This window comes from Callospermophilus lateralis, chromosome 6 (assembly GCF_048772815.1).
Source record: "Callospermophilus lateralis isolate mCalLat2 chromosome 6, mCalLat2.hap1, whole genome shotgun sequence".
NCBI classification, from domain to species: Eukaryota; Metazoa; Chordata; class Mammalia; order Rodentia; family Sciuridae; genus Callospermophilus; species Callospermophilus lateralis.
In genome coordinates, this window is record NC_135310.1 from 24,193,454 (window position 1) to 24,209,694 (window position 16,241).

A 16,241-nucleotide genomic window follows, 5' to 3' on the forward strand; every position below is an offset into this window, starting at 1 on the left:
CTTAATGGTTTTCCCTGAAGAATAGAGGGTTTCATATTTAGTAAATCCAGTTACCAACTTATTTTATGATCATTGCTTTGTGTATCCTGCCAATCAATCTTTGTCTATCCCTAGTTTTCCTTCCAGAACAACGTTGTCAAACAGAAATATCATGTGAGTTGTATATGTAATTTAAAATTTTATATCAGCCACATTAAAAAAGTAAATGTAGCTCCAGTTAATTTGAAGCCATATATTTCATTTAAACCGATGACGAAAATATTATTTCACATGTAATCAATATAAAAATGAGATAGTTTACATTCTTATTTTTATCCTGAGTTTTTGAAAGCCAGACTATATATTTTTTTTACCTATAGCATCTTTCAGTTTGGACTAACCACAGTTCAAGTATTCCATAGTTATACATGGCTAGTGTATTGAATAGGGCAAGTTCGAGATGTTTCCTATTTTCTGTTTGTTTATTAATTTTTTTAGTTAGGTCTGTGTTCTAATTTGACTTCATTTTTGGGTGTAGTGTGAAATGCAGGTAGAAGTTTTTTTCTCCATACAGACAACCAGTTTCTAAGTAATTATTCATGTTCCTAGTTGAATTATTTGCACCTCTGTCAAGAATAACTTGTGGGTGTACTTTTGGACTCAGTATACTATTCTGTGTTTACTTAGGGAAGCACCAGACTGTCCTAATTATTCTAGCTTTAGAGTAGACCTTAAAATCAGGTGGCATGAGCCTTCCAACTTTTAAAATTATTTTTTCTTTTCTAGGTACTTTTCATTTCCATACAAATTTTAGAATTAGCTTTTCAATTTCTGCAACAAAGCTGACATGGATTTTATCTGTTGAAGAGGATTTAAAAATGACCCCACAAAAGATAAGTCTTATGTCCTAACCTCTGGAATCTGTGACTGTTAACTTTATTTGAAGAGATAAATGAATAGGTCTTTGCAGGTGCAATTAGGCTGAGGATTGTGCAATGAGATCACCATGTTGTTTAGGTGGATCCTATATACAATGACAGGTGTCCTCACAAGATAGACACGTAGAGGAGTAGATGATATGAACACAGAGGCAAAGATTGGAACATTGTGGTACAATAAGCCACAGAAGTCAAGGAATGCCAACAGCCACCTAAAGCTGAAAGAATGGTGGAAAGATTCTCCTCTGTGGCCACTAGAGGGCACTCGTGGCCTTTGCTGAAACCTTGATTTCAGACTTCAGTCCTCTGGAGCTGAGAAAATCTTCTTGTTTGAAGCCACCAATTTGTGGTAATCTATTTTATCAGCTATAGAAAGCAAACAAACCCATTAGCAGGCATAAGAAGTTCCATTCTATTCCTTGATTTTTGTTTATCAAATACCCATTGTTTTGTTAATGTGTTTAAATTTTAGCCTCATCATAGTTGTTCCTCCTGGTGAAAACTGTTCCTGAATGTATTGGGTCCTGACACACTGTATCAAATTTTGTTTGCATCAATCATCTTGTTCTTTATTTGATAACAAAATTTTAAGAAGTCATTGAGTTGAGGGTACAGAGGACCTGTACCTCAAAATACTTAGAAGGGAAAAAAGAATGATGATAGAATTTTTTTCCTCAGGGATTCTCTCTACAATAGAGACACACTGGGAGCCCTTAGGTTCACTTTGACCTTGATAGATACTTCATTTCACTGTAGTGTTTCCAAAATTAGGAGATTTCATATTAGATCTCATACTTCTCTTGACAATTATATAGATTTGTTGACTGTGCTGTGATCTCCCACAGGGCAGCCATTGGTGTGAGCTGTACACCACCTGCCCCTTAAGCAAGGTTGCTCTATCACTGTACCGTAGTCCTGTTATTCCTCATTGATTTAGACTTAATAGACATTTGAGTTTGCTGCCTGATTTTTGGATCTTGTTGGAATACATTGTAATGTTGAAGCCTGTGTCCCCGAGGAGAGGCTTAGGGGTAAGGAACGTGTCAGCTACAAGGCAACAACTTGTGTTCAAAGAGAATTGTGGCAAAAGAGATGAAAGGGATTTTCATATAGTATATTATCTATGGGAGGGGGAGGAAGGGAGGAAGGGACAGACTTCTGGATATATGCAGCATAAGGAAGCATTTAAAAAAATCTCTAAACCATTCGGAAGAAAGCAGAAAAACAAAAACAAATCAAAAAGCAAACCCTCACCTGTACAAACCAAAGGGAAAAAATACATATATAAACTTAACCTAAAATTTGAGAGGTGATGGCAAAGCAAGGGTGCTGATGAAGTATGGCTCCGCTGTGCCGGTCCCCACCCAAGTCCTCCTCCCACCCCTGTAAGACATGTCGAGGAAAAAGATGATCAGACCAATCCTGAGAATTCTCACAAACACCCTCCACTTGGGAAAGGAGTGAGTGGGATCCCCATAAAATGCCCACACCACTGTTGGGGCTTGCCAGAGAGAGAAGAGGGTGCCATGTTCTGGAGCTCCCTGCTACACTGAGCACATGAAACAGCAAGGGCTGCTCCCAGCATGCAGGGGCTGAGGAGGACACCCAGGACTTAAAGCAGCAATGGCTGAATTCCCCTGAAGGCTCGCACTAGTCTAGGCTGAATTCCACACACCCCCTTCCTCCTACTCCTTGTCTGAAATCCTTCAGTTTACAGAAAAAAAAGTAGACAGAAACAACACTCATCCCTAAAACTGAAGCCGATTGAGCTATGTACTGTGAATGGAATCTAAAAATTGAAAGATCATACTATATGCTGGGGGAAAACTGTTATAGAGTAAATAGCACTGAGTCATAGCCCAGGTAAGGATACAAACAGTATTTAAAATGATGAATTCTTCGTCGCCATCAGGGTAAAGGTTACATAGGATTCTGATTTATCCGCAGAAATCATTCATGTTAAAAATCAGTGAAGCAATTGCCTTCTTGTTATATTAGGTTTTGAAAGAAGCCGCGTATTCAAAGTATTTACCTAGCTCAGTTTTTACTTACTCATAGAGAAAAAACATGTTCTCTGGGATATTAAGGTAACCTATAAGCCCTCATCAAGAAAATGGCTTGGAAAAGAAGGTAGTCCATCAGATACTAGATAAAAATAAAGAATTCAGGAATGAGTAAGTTATGGTGAATCTCAAATTTATTTAAATGTGGATTTAAGACCGAATGCCTAGGAGAATAAAGCTGCAGAACCTTTGTAAATGCTCTAATTGCTAATAAATCTAAAGTAATACAAGCAATAGAAATTGAGAGGCTGGGGGTGACGGTAGGTGGACGTTTAAGCTGCTAATCAATCTCGTCTCTTACAGCTATGAGACGGTCTGAAACGAAACACATAGAAACTCTTCCTTGTACTTTAGTCTTTACTGAATGTGCATGGGCCTCTTTTAGGAATGTACGAATTGCAAGGAAAAAAAAGCGATTGCTCGAGCGTCGCTGTAGCTTTCTCTTAAACCCGAGTACATTTAAAACATTTTAAATTACTTGAAGTACACACGCTGTGAGTCCACAATTACAATGTTACTTCTGTCTAGTCTTTCAGGGTCTTCGTTTCCTCAACTGTCCGAAGGAATAGCAGTGGTTCTCTGAGGGTTGGCTTGAGGATTCAATGTCTTTACCTATGGGGTGCCTAGGACAGTGTGTGGCTCGCCAGCAGCGGTGAAATCGAGGCTGCCCAAACTTCAACGCTGCACGCATAGGAGATAAGTTGCTTCAGCCTATCTCAACATGCTTCTAGCATCTCTGGTATTTTTCGTATATGATTTGGCTCAGGGCGACTCAGTCTGGTGGTGACTTAAGCGAACAGTCTGTGTTAGGGGGGCTTCGGGCTGAGTCGGGTCTACCTGCGCCAGCTCTGCACCTGGGCGACCTTGGCTTTGCCCACACCGATGACTCAATCGGCCAGGCGTCTGGGCGCCTGTCCTCTTCCTCCGCCCCCGGCAGCCGACCCCCCGGCTCTCTAGCGGGGCCTCCTCCTGCCACGTGACGCCCCCGCCAGGGGCCCCAGCGCCCTCCTAGCGGACGCGCTGTTCCGGCTCCCGGGCTCCGCCTGTGCACGGCCTCCTCAGCTAAGCCATCCTCTTGGCTGCCGCGGGCGGCAAAGCCCACGGCATCTGCCATTTGTCATTCAGCCCGTTGGGAACGCCCCAAGCCTTGATTTAGACGCGTCTGGGGCGTACTCCGGCCTCACTCTCCTGGCGGGCGAGCAAGCGGTCGGACGCAGCAGCCGCGCTCCCTGCACAGTGGAGCGCGGCCCGTGGCGCGCGGGGCGCTTCCCCGATCGCAGTCATGGCCGCGGAGGCGGCGCGTTCGAGCAGCCTCGCCTGAGTTCCGGGGGGCTTCGCGCCCCACAGGGTAGGTGCCGGGTGCTCGCAGCCGCGGGGTGGCGCGGGCCTGGGTGGTGGGCGGCTGGCGGCGGCATTGCCGCGCTGCGGGCAGCGCTCGGCTTCGCTGCTGCCGCGCTGGGGAGGGTGTGCCGTGGCTACGTGCCGCGGACATGACGGGGTCCCGGGGTCCCGGGCTCCTCGGGCGAAGTGCGAAACTCCGACAGATTGTCACCCGGTGCGCTGGGGCGGCAGGGGCAAAAATGCTGTCGCCTGGTCCATTTTAATGCCCATTACTGACACGTTCGCAGGTATTTGGTCTGCGGCAAATAGACTCGATGTTTAAGACCTGGCATGCGGGGCTCGCAAAAAGGCCAAGAGAGATGGGGTGAAGTCTGTTAAAAAGTCATCGTGTGGTCAAACCGTAGATGTGTGCATTTTCACCCTTGATGGGGAATATTATTTTGGATGCGTTTATGTTATGGACTCTTTATCAGTGGTGCTCACGAAACTATTTTTTAAAACGTGGACTCCTGAAAATTTCCTGGATTGGGATAATTAGTAATGCAACTAAGGTTATTCAGTCTCTGCGTCCAACTTTAAGGACCGTAGTGGAGATTTGTACTTTATACAGAACTAAACTTATGGAATTTCGGAGGATATTTTTTCCAGCAAATGTGTTACTTGTATGTTTTAAGAAACCAATAAAAATTAGAAATCCCAACTTAGGTCCTCCTTTTTCCAGGAAACCTCCTGTAACCTCTCCTGCCCAGGCAGGATCGGAGGCCCCTCCTGTGATCTTCCTGGGTCTCCCTGAGGTCCGGGTCCCTGAAGTTCTCCCCTCTGCGCCCCCTGCCTCCGCGTATTAACCCATCTGTCTTGCTGGGAGCCCAGTGGTCGCTGGCTCAGCACATGGTAAGTGACTGATACTGTTTATGACGAATGAAAAGATAAAATGTTATGATATTTCGTGGCTTTTGCTCTGAAATAGTAAATTCAAATGCTCTGAGATAAGAACGTTTATTTAAAGTTAAAGATCAGAAAAAGTTGAAAACATTGATGTCAGCGTCGCCCGACCCAGCAGTCCCGCGCCTGGGTATTCATCCTTTAAAACAATGTTTTGAGAATCTGAAGCCCATGTTTGAGGGTCGTGGAATTATTTAAGTGGATAATGAACTTGAATTTGTTAAACACGACCTACCAGATAATAGAAAATGTCAGAATGTCTCATGTCATAAAGAATTTGCTTTATGATTCCCCCGCCCCCCCCCCGCCAGTTTTATACACACACAGATGTGTGTACTGATGTAAAACGTCATTTCTTAGTATGAGTCATGGTCAAAAAAGTTGGAAAGCCACTGCCCGAGATAAATTTTCATATATATAACACAAGAGGATGTGTACAAGAAGGTTTACTATAGTGCCAAAAGATGGAAGCAGCCTTCTTGTCCATCTGAAGGAGAAATGTGAATTACGCGCTGGCCATAAAACAACGCGGTACAGCTGCGAATGAAACAGTTTTGCTTCAACACAGGCACGTTTCAGTGTTGAGCCAAAAAAAAAAAAAGTTAACAAAGAATACTGTATGATATCATTTATGTAAAATTCAGATCGTGGCAAAGCAAGCCTATTGTTTAGGGATGTGCACGTAGACATTAGAAGTGGTAATGTAAATGAATACCATTAATAGCATAAAAGGCTAGTGGTCAGCTCCTGGAGAGGGCGCTCGCGTGCGTGCGTTAGTGCATGTGTGTGTGTGTGTGTGTGTGTGTGTAGGAACATACCACAGGCTCGGTCATGCTGTAAATGCCTTACCTCCTTGGCCGTGACCTGGGCGATGATTATACCAGTGTTTACTTTATAACTCCTTGTTAAGTGATATAGAGGTTTATATGTTAAACTTCCACCAAATATATTAAACTATACATGTTACAAAATGAAGAAGACTGAATCCAGGTCTCTAAATCTGTTAATCATGTTTTCCATCTTATGTAAAGTCTTGATCAGGTAGAAGTACCTAGGGAACTTCATATTGGTAATGTTTTATTTCATAATTTCTCTGGTGGCCATATCTGTATTCATTAAGTTGTTTTTATACCTAAAGTAGCTTATTATATTTTAAAAAGCACTTAGAAGACAGTCAAAATCACTTGGTATGCTCTCCTTTTAAAAAGCCACTTTTACATATTTTTTACAAAATTGGGATTATATTTTTATTTAGGAATTCAAGCTAAAATCAGATTCTGTTATGGAAAAATTAAATGCTGAAAAAAATATAAGAACATACTTTATAGTGCGTCACTCAGGATTTAAAAGTGCTTACGTAGCCTCATATTACTTTACCAATTTCTATTCCTCAGCCGCTCAATTCCACATTTGTGTTTCTCAACAGTGACAGATGACTTTTATATTTTATTGTTATATTATACTGTATTATATCCTAGACAATAATATTTACAACACTGCAGAAATTTCTATTGGAAAACATGATTCTAGATGCAGACCCTGTTCTGTTTGTATAAACTTGCAGACAATAAACTGCAGGCATTAATTTTTTCCTTATGCCTTTTATATCTTAAAACTTCTCTGCTGTTAAATATATTCTTCCAATTCTTTCTAAAGATGTTAAAGTTTGTATTTTGTTCACCTAGCTCTTTATGTGAGGCGTGCATGTACATGTGTGTATAGATGTATATATTTTGATCATCTTGTGAATTCAAGATTGATTGTCTTTTTCACATATGGAAAGGTAATTGTCCCAGTGCCAGTAATTTGCAGCACCACTCTGTCATGTACAATACCCAGACACGTTTTGTCTTATTTCTGGGCTCTACTTACGGGTTTTCTGAAAATATGACAGATTTTCACTTATTGCTGCTTCATATATAGTAAATTATTCAGTTTTAAGAATTAAAAATATTTTCCATTGTGCCTTTTTTCTCTTTGAGATTTTAAAAAGTATTCTCTAGTTCCAGTGTGGATAGTTTCTGAGCTATTCTTTGGTTACTGATTTCTAATTTGCATCATAGTCAGGAAATTTGTCTATGCTATTAATTGTTTGAAATTTGAGAAAAGTTGTTTTATGGTATCAATTACTCCTTATATGATCCAGAAGAATGCATACTCAAGACCTTTTGGGACAAGGTATGTATTTGTGTACATACATATATATGTATAAATATGCATACATATGTATGTCACTTGTATCTATTTTTAATGTTTGCCTTTCATCAATTCTATAAAATATTATTCTTAGTTCTTAAAAAGAAAGAATAGAAATTATGATTTGACTTGCATTAGACTTTCTCAGATTTAACATTTATGTTTTTAATCTAGTACATGTGTAAATACAAATAAAATTTTAATTCTAATGAATACTCTTCAACCCATGTTCCAATATTTGACTAATTTGCATTTCTTTCCAGGTTGAACTATGTGTACAATAAAATATAAAAATAAAGTGTGTGGCTTAATTAAATTTACATACACCCATGCGATCACCACCCAGATAAAGACATTAAACATTTTTATTCCTGCAAAAGTTCCCTGTGCGCCTTTCCATTGATAGAGTCAAACATTTTCCTCCCGAAATCAACTGCTGTCCTGATTTCAATTGCTGTGAATAATTTTCACATGTTCTTAAATTTCATATAATTGGAATCATATATTTTATTCTTTTATTCATAGTGTACTTTTGAGACCCATTCATGTTACACATAGAAGCCATTTTGTTTGCTTCCCCCTCACCCCCCTTATATCAAGGGTTGGTAAAACAACCTGTGAGCCAGTGCCAGCCCTCTTCATATTTTCATATATAAAACTTCACAGAAACATAGCCATGCCTGTTCAGCAGAATTCAATCATTATTTTTATTTCCTATCTGGCCATTTACAGAAAAAGTTTGTTAGCATCTTCTATAGGAGCACATTATATGGCTAAACTAACAATTTATCCATACTCTTATTAGTGAGCATTTGAGTTTTTTCAATGTTGGGTCATTATTAATTGCTACAAATTAAAATTTCTATTGGTGAACATATATTGGGTATAGGTTGAGTATCCCTAATCTGAGAACCCAAAATCTTTCTGAAATATCCAAATGCCAAACTTTTTGAGCAAACTTTTATGATGCCACAAGTGGAAAATTCCTGATCTGACCTCATGTGATGGGTCCTGGCCAAAATGGAGGCGTACTAAAAATATTGTATAAATAATCTTCAAGCTGTGTAAATAAAGTACATATGAAACATAAATGAATTTCACATTTAGAGTTGAGTCCCATCCTCAATATATCTCATTATGTATATGCAAATATTTCAAAATAAAAAAAAACCCTAACACTTCATGTACCAAGCACTTTGAGTAAGGGATAGATACACTTAACCTGTATACATCAAGGAACTGAATTTATGGTCTTTAAGGTAGGTTGGTTGTATTTCCATGAACATTAATAATGTTGAAAATTTTTAACTTTATTGGTCATTCAGGTTTTTTTGTGACATACTTGTTCAAATATGTTGCCAATTTTTAAACTGGGGTAGTTTTTTTGTTAATGAGTTTTAGTTCCTAGCATATTCTGGATAGGAATCCTTTGCCAACTACATGTTTGCAATGTGTTTTCTACCCTGAAGTTTACCTATTTAGTCAGTCTCTCTCTCCTCTTCCCTCTCTCTCTCTTCCTCCCTCCCTCCCTCTACCCCCACACACTGCCCCACCTTTTTTTTTTTTTTTTTTTTTTGGCACTAGGGATTGAACCTGGGCTCTTAACCACTGAGCCACACCCCTAGTCCTTTTTATTTATTTATTTTTAAATTTTGAGATGGAATCTCACTAAGTTGCTCAGGGCCTCAATAAGTTGCTGAGGTTGGCTTTGAACTTGTGATCTTCCTGCCTTAGCCTCCCTAGCCTCTGGAATTACAGGTGTTTGCTATTGCACCTGGCTCCCGCCCCACCTTTTGCAGATTTGGGGACTCTCCCATGTTTGGCAAGCATTCTACCACTGAGTTTCACTCCCCAGCTTGTTTAATCTCTTAATGGTGTCTTTTAAAGTTTTTTTAAAAAATATTTTTGGTCATAGATGGACCCAGTACCTTTATTTATTTATCTTTATGAGGTGCTGAGGATCGAACCCAGTGCCTCATACTTGCTAGGCAAGTGCTTTACCACTGAGCCACAACCCCAATCCCTCTGTTTAAGTTATTTATTTATTTATTTTTGTACTAGGCATTGAACCCAGGGGCACTTAACCACTGAGCCACATCCCCAGCCCTTTTTATATTTTATTTTTTTGCGGGCAATACTGAGGATTGAATTCAGGGGCACTTGATCACTGAGCTATAGCCCCAGCCCTATTTTGTATTTTATTTAGAGATAGGGTCTTACTGAGTTGCTTAGCGCCTCACTTTTTGCTGAGGCTGGCTTTGAACTCATGATCCTCCTGTCTCAGCCTCCTGAGCCACTGGGATTACAGGTGTGCACCACTATTGCCCAGTGTCTTTTGATGAGCAGAATTATTTCTGTGAAATCTAGTTATCAGGGATGTTTTAGGGGTGAGTAAAGGATTAGATTTTGTTTTGTTTTGTTTTCCATATCCTGCTCACACAATTTTCTCCCACCCTCATCATCCTCCCACCAGGGTCTCAAAAATCCTAAAAACTTGTGCCTACACTTTCCTTTCTTCCAGACACTATAGTCTATGATGATTGACAGTTGATTTTTATGTGTATAAGGTGAGGTCAAAATTTATTTTCCAGGGGCTGGGGTTTTCGCTCAGTGGTAGAGTGCTTGCCTAGCATCACATAAAAATAAATAAATAAACGTTAAATTCTTATAAAAAAAACCAAAAAATTTTCCATGTGGACAAACAACTGCTTTGCACATTTATTGAAAAAAATTTACATTGAATTGCAGTGAGGCCTCTTGAAAAATGAAGGATTGTATAGTTGTGTCTTTTTCTGGATCTGTTCCACTTGGACTGTTTATCAATTCTTGCATTACTACCAAACTTTATTAACGTAGTTTATAGTAAGTTTGGTTTTTCCTTTCTTGCTGGAGTTTGAACCCAGGGCCATGCACATGCTAGACAAGTACTCTACCTCTGGGTTAGATTCTATAGTAAGTCTTGACTTGGTAATATAACTTCTCTAGAATTTTTTTTAACAATTATTTTGGCTATTTAAATATTTTACATTTCCATAGAAATTTTAGCAAGAAATTATCAATGTCTATTTAGAAAAAATGTGTGCCAGATTTTAATTATGATTGCACTGCTTTTACAGAACAGTTTTTGGGAAATGAACATTTTAATGTTATTGATTCCTGCTATTTATGTACATGGTATATCCTTCCATTGGATAAGTTCTTCAGTGACTCTCAGCGTACTTTTTGTGTTTTTCAGTATAGGGGACTTATATATTGTTAGATTTGTTGCAAGGCATTTGATATTTTTTGATGCTATTGTGTTTGGATTTTCTTTGTGCTTTTTCTTTTGGTACCAAGTATTGAACTCAGGGGTACTTGACCACTAAGCCACACCCCCAGCCCTATTTTGTATTTGATTTAGAGGCAGGGTCTCACTGAGTTGCTTAGCACCTAACCATGGCTGAGGCTAGCTTTGAATTCACAATTCTCCTCTCTCACCTTCCCAAGCAGCTGGGATTACAGGTGTGTGCCACTTTGCCCAGACCTGTGTTTTGATTTTTGTTTTCCAGTTTTATTTTCCAACTATCTTCTTATGTACAGAAATAATTAATTTTGTGTATTGATCTTGTATTTTGTGACCTTGCTAAATTCACTCATAGTCCAGGTAGCATGTGGATTTGAGAGGAGATTTCTTTAATGCACAATCACATATTTGCAAAAAAAAAAAAAAAAAGACAAATTTTAAAAGGTTTAAATTTACCTTTCCATTTTCCATATCTATTTTCTTTTTCTTGCTTTATTCCATTGGCTGGGACCTCCTGAACAATATGTTTATTTTCCTTTGCAGTATTGGGGATTGAACTTAGGAACTCTCTACCACATCCCCAGTTACATCTCCAGCCTGTTGTTGTTGTTATTATTTTATTAGAGACAGTTCTTGCTAAATTTCCCAGGCAAGCCTGGAACTTTTGATCCTTTTGCCTCAACCTCCTGAGTAGTTTCAATTACAGGTGTGCAACACTATGCTTGGCCTCAGAATAATTTTTAACATAAGTTTTAAAATGAATATCCTGTGTTTTCTTTAATCTTAAATGAGGAGTATCTCAGCATTTCACTATTAAGGATGTTTATGTTTTTTTGTGGATGTCCTTTGAAATATTGAGGAAACTGCTTTGTTTTTGTTAATGTATATTTAATTTTTAGAAGTGTTTTATTGGAGGAAATTTCAATTTACAAAAACTTACAAAGATAGTCCAGAGTATTCCTTTATACTCTTTACCCAGAGTCCTCTGTTACCATTTTATATAGCTATCATACATTTACCAAAATTAAGATATTTAACATTCGCACAATACTTTAAATTAAAGACTTTATTTGGGTTTTCCATAAATGCCTTTTTCCTATTCTAGTATTCATCTTACATATCACATTACATTGAGTTGTCATATCTCCCTGGTTTAATCTGATAATTTACTCAGTCTTTCATGACCTGGCTACTTTTGACTATTACTGGTTTTGAATGCTATAGAATATCCCTTAGTTTGGGTTTTTCTGGTGTTTTCTCACATTTAGACAATGGTTATGGATTGGTGGGGAGGAGGAGTAGAAAATCAGTTGTTGTACCCTTCTCTTACTTAGGCGTAAATAGTATTCATAGCAACTAGTGATGTTATCCTGATTACAAAGTTCAGGTGGTGTCTTCCAGGTTTCATGTTGGCATGTGACATATTCTATTTGTTGAGGTCCATAGACAAAGGAAGAGATAATCAAATAATTTGTGGATATGTTTTAAAATCACCATAGTAATTTTTTTTCTTTTGTGGCATTGGGGATCAAACCTAGGGTACATGCTAGGCAAGTGCTCCATTACTGTTCTCAGAACTCCCCCTCTTTAAGATTTTATTTGAGACTGGGTCTTGCCACAAATTCCTTAAATTTGCAAGTTCTCCTGCCTCAACCTGCCAAGTAGTTGGGTTTTCAGGTATGCACCACCATGCCTAGCTTAGTAATTTATATTTTGATGAAAATACTTTGAGGCTGTACAAATATCCTGTTTCTCAAAGTTTTGCCCACTAATTTTAGAGTGATGGATTTCACCTGCAGTAAGGATTATGATATGCTAATGGTGTTTTCCATTTTCTTCATTCTTTGTGCATTTATTAGTTGGAATTCTTCTTGAAGAAGGATTTCTACTTTTCCCACATTTATTTATTCAACCATTTATGTATATCAGTATGTATTATGGTATACATTTTAGAATTTGAGTCATAATATAATAATATCATTATCTTGCTTAAATTGTTCCAACTTTGGTGTTGAGACTTTTTCAGATTGGTTCCTTCATCATTTTGACATATTCTCTCTCTCTCTCTCTTTTTTTTTTTTTTTTGCATTAGGCAATTACTTAGCTTCTCTATATCTATTTTCTCATATGTAAAATATAGGTAACAAATGTCTACCATATGAGGTTGAAAGGGTTAAATGAGTTAATATAAAGAAAGGGCTAAGAAAGGTACCTGGCTTCCAGGGAACACTCATTTTTTTTCTTGATTTCCTAGCATTTTGATTATTTTAATAATGAAGTCATCTTACATTCTTAAGAAATCTTACACACATTTATATGATTAACTTACTACTTTAATTTTTTCATGTAATATCCATGAATCATAAAGCAACTGTTCTTTTGCTACAGCAAAGAACATAACAAATGACAGATTCCTAAAGCAACATTACACAAGAGCTTAGCAACTGGGGTGGCAACATTCCCAACCTTGTGGAGCGATTTGTATCTGAGTCGTTTGATAAGCTAGAGATAGAGATAGCTTTTGCATGAGCAAATTCAGCACTTGGCATGTCATGTGGAAAGTGGCCACTCAAGAGAAAGGAAAAGTGATTTTACCTTTTTTAAATATTTTGCATTGTATTATTAATATATCATGTTCATTAATTGTGTGTAGAGGTTTCAGTATTTAGAATGTTCAGAAAGATTCACTCACTAACAAACATATTAAGTACTTTCTGTTTGTTGTTGTTTTGATGGTTTGGGTTACATCTTTACTCTGGAGAACTTTTATGTTTTTGCAGTACTTGAGATTGAAGCTAGAGATACTCTATTACCGAACAAAATCTCCCGTTTTTGTTGTTGTTGTTGTTGTTGTTGTTGTTTTTGTTTTTTTTAAAGATAAGTTCTCCCTAAGTTACCAAGGCTGGCCTCAAAGTCACAATACTCCCTCTTCAGCCTCCCAAGTAGCTAGGATTAGAGGTATGTACCACCATGCCCTGCTCACTCTTGAGAATTTATGGGCCATTGTATATTGAAGGTAGCCTATTTGTATCCCTCAGGGAAATTCATGTCCACTTTTTTAAAAAAGTTTGTAATATTAAACTTTTAATATCTTTCCTGTTTTCTTTCACTTCTCCCACTGTTAAGAGTTTCCTTCCTATCATGTATAATGACAACTGGGATTCATTCTCTGAAAGGAATCCTTCAGTGGATTCCAATTCTTCCGAGAAAAATCCTTCACTTCTTGGCCAGACCATGTGGTCCCACTTTATTCCCAACTTGCTGTCCTGGATTAGAAGTCTTTCCCTCCTCAGAACTAGTCCAGTGGTCACATGGTCTTAAATGCTCCTCCCTGATGGGTCACTGCTGTCTCTGTGGCTATATTTTTGTTCCTGCCATTTTCTTTACCTTAAATACATTAACTAATTTTCAACTCAAAATTTCCAGGCTCATGTTTGGAAGATACTCTATGATCCTAGTAAGAATACAACCCTGTAATTTGCAACCTGTAGCCCTTGTGAAGTTTTAACTTTCATTGCCAGTTTTTTTTTTTTTTTTTTAATCTAAATGTCATTTCCAGATGGGCAGGTTCTTAGAGATTAGGGTTCAAGTGCCTAGCATATGCTTTGCATGCAAAGAGTTATTGCTCAATAGCTACCACCATTAAGTACCTACTATAATTGTGCTACAATTTTGCAAAGTAAGTAGTATTATCTGGTTTAAATTGTGAAGAAACTCACTATCAAAGAGATTAAGAAACTTGCCCAACATCATATAGTCACTAAGTGGAAAAACTGGTTTGTCTAATTCAAAAGCTCTTATTCCTCTATGACATATGGCCTTGGTGCTAAAAATAGTTAAATAAATGAAGTTACTTAATAAAAGTGTTTATGGTACAACACACACCAAAATTGTTTTGCTTTTATTGCCAATGTGCTACTTAGAGTTTTGCTTTGATAACCACAGTAGTTGTGTGAACTTACCAGTGGGTTTCCTTTAGATTTTCCTTCTAAGTTTTTAGCAATATTAATGTATATAGTTTAAATATTCTAATTTTAGCTTACTTGAGAGTCAAACAGAAACTTAACCATACTTTTCTTTGTGTTTAAGTAGAAAATTTTGCTTTTGCCTACAAACCTTTACTAAGTAACAGGTAAAATAAAAATAGTCTGCTTCTCTTTGTTAAGTACTTTTTCAATTGAGATATAAAATACATGGAGGAAAAAGCATATAAGGTCTGCCTGTCATAAGTATGCAAACTTGAATTTTTACGTATATGTACACTTGTGTGATCTCAACCCAGATCCATATTACATCCATCCCATAAGAGAATATTCCATCCACCTCCCAGCTAGTATATTGAGCATCTCTAATTCAAAAATTTGAAATGCTCAGCAAAATCTAAAATATTTTGAGCATCAATATGACACTACACATGGAAAATCCCATCCTGACCTGATGTAAGGGGTTGCAATTAAAACATAGGTACACTGAAAATATTGTATGAAATTGTGTTCAGGTTATATGTGCAAGGTATAGATGAAATAAATGAATTTAAAGTTTACACTTGGTCTCATTCCCAAGATAATCTCCTTACATGTTTATATATGCAAATATTAAAAAAAAACAAGAAAAGAAAAAGAAAATCCCAAACACTTTTGGTCCCAAGCATTTTGAATAAGGGATATTCAACCTATACAAATTTTCTAAATTGTGCTCCTCTTATTGCTGTTTTTCTGTTTCTGCATTTTTGCTTTAGTGTCTCCCAGCAAATCTTTTTTGCTGTTGTGAATTTTTTTTTGAGTTAGTGCTGATAACCTGATATTTGTGACATTTTTCTGAAGAGTGACATGCTGATTCTTAGTCACCAAAGTGTCATCCAGGCGTAGGTGGGCTGAGTCAGAGTGCTTTAACATCATTACTGGGTTTGGATGACTGTCCTTTGATTTGATGGAGTGCTACTTCAGGCTTTTTTAGGTCTTTGGTTTTAAAAAATTTAAAAAAATGTGTGTGTGTGTGTGTATGTATATATATATATACATACACACACATACATACATACACATACACATAACACACATATACATATGATGATCACAATATTTTTTTTAAAAAAAACTGCTTCACTAAGGTCTGATTGACAAAGAGCTGTAGGTGTTTCATGTGTACAGCTTGCTGTTTGAAGGTAAGGATAACCTGGACACTAGCAGATGGTGGTACTTTTATCATTTGATCACAAGGTAAGGATAGACAGCAATTCTCAGTTGTATTCCCTTCCATCTCAATTATTTAAAGCTGTATAATTGCAAGTCTTATTTTGTTAATATCCATAACTGTATCTGGTGAGAAAGAAGACTTCCTGGAAAATAAAGAATGTCCTTAATTATAACACAATAAATTAAATAATTGTCAAATGTGAAGTTAGAATAACTTGTGGGAACAAGTGACTGAGTTCATGAGGATTGGCTGTTAGATTTGGCCCTTAAAAATAATCTCTTTAGATCATTTAGCTGTGCAATT

At 37.6% G+C, this 16,241-nt stretch overlaps 1 protein-coding gene across 1 annotated transcript in view; it reads left to right on the forward strand.

The window, feature by feature from the left end:
* The first annotated feature begins 4,247 nt into the window (after nucleotides 1–4,247).
* Plagl1 (PLAG1 like zinc finger 1) overlaps nucleotides 4,248–16,241 on the forward strand; it is a 50,479-nt gene continuing 38,485 nt past the window's right edge. The window contains exons 1-2 of the mRNA XM_076859673.2: nucleotides 4,248–4,328; nucleotides 5,043–5,212. The gene's annotated coding sequence lies outside the window, so the exon portion shown is untranslated. The remainder of the gene's footprint in view (nucleotides 4,329–5,042; nucleotides 5,213–16,241) is intronic.